The sequence below is a fragment of the Echinops telfairi genome, unplaced genomic scaffold, assembly GCF_000313985.2.
Source record: "Echinops telfairi isolate 266 unplaced genomic scaffold, ASM31398v2 ScPeMD7_7468;HRSCAF=8506_1, whole genome shotgun sequence".
Classification (NCBI taxonomy): Eukaryota; Metazoa; Chordata; class Mammalia; order Afrosoricida; family Tenrecidae; genus Echinops; species Echinops telfairi.
This window is the reverse complement of record NW_022111370.1, coordinates 7,826,644-7,827,711: the sequence shown is the minus strand read 5'-3', so window position 1 is coordinate 7,827,711 and position 1,068 is coordinate 7,826,644. Positions and strand designations below refer to the sequence as shown.

At 56.3% G+C, this 1,068-nt stretch overlaps 2 pseudogenes; both read right to left on the bottom strand.

The window, feature by feature from the left end:
• LOC101648678 overlaps positions 1–576 on the bottom strand; it is an 11,249-nt pseudogene extending 10,673 nt beyond the window's left edge.
• Positions 577–653: 77 nt separating this feature from the next.
• The window catches only part of LOC101648982, a 10,400-nt pseudogene continuing 9,985 nt past the window's right edge, over positions 654–1,068 (bottom strand).

Here is a 1,068-nt window from a genome sequence, read left to right as displayed (position 1 = left end):
TCTTAGAATGGAAACTAAATTTGACCTTAAATTTAAACAAGTTTTTTAAGCTAAATTAAAATTTTAAAAAAGCATTCAATATATATCAGCCTGGAAAAGATTTGGTATCTGTAACAAGCGCACACGTATTTGCACTGACTTGGTTATTAGGACATGTGGGTTGGTAAATAAAAACAGAGACCATGCTATTATTAGGAACCATCGAGTTGTTCAGACCCTGGGCAACAGAACCAAACACTGCCCCGTCCTGCGCCATCTTGACGATTGTTCTGCTGGAGCCCACTGTTGCACCACTGGGGGCTCCCAGCAGCCCATCTTTCAGATCACAGCCCAAGGCCTGAACTACTAAGCCACCAGGGCCCGCCTTGGCGGCCTCCTGTGACAGAATTGTCTGCTTGTGGGAGGGACTGCTGGCACAGCACCAGATCTGGCCAGGGCCACCGGCGCCCCGCTGCTTTCCTTCGTTACCTTGGGCCAAATCGCCTCCGCTTCCTGCAAGTCGGCCTTGGAGCGCCTCACAGTGGCCAGACACGGTGATCGCCATACTGCAATAATGCCTATGGGCGGAGCAAACATCGCGAGACTGCGACGAGAAGGCGTCCTGAGTCCGCGTTAAGCGAACCGCGGGACTGGTGCACGCATGCTCAGAGGGCCTACTTAGCTCTTCCCCGGAAGGAAGTGGCGTTTCCGTGGGAACGAACGATAGGCCGGAAGTGGTGTTGGCTGGGCGGTGCCGATCCCTAGGCGACGGAGAAGCTGGCAGAGTCTGGGCTGGCCAGTTCGCGGTGCCAGGGCGGGAGGTGAGAAAGCAGACTGCCGGGGTTCGTTGGGCGCAGGCACAGGCTGCTGTTGCTGGGGAGACGGACTCCGGATTCCCCAGGGCGCGGGTGGCAATGGCAGTGTGGGAGGAGAGGTTCTCTGGTGGGCCCCGGGGGTCGGCCGAGAACGACCCGCAGAGATTCTCCTGATGCCTGGAGTGCGATCGAATTCACCCCGAGTAAGGCCGAGTGTGCGACTGAACACTTGTGTGACGGTGATGTCTGAACAAAGGGGAGTGCGCTGTGAGCT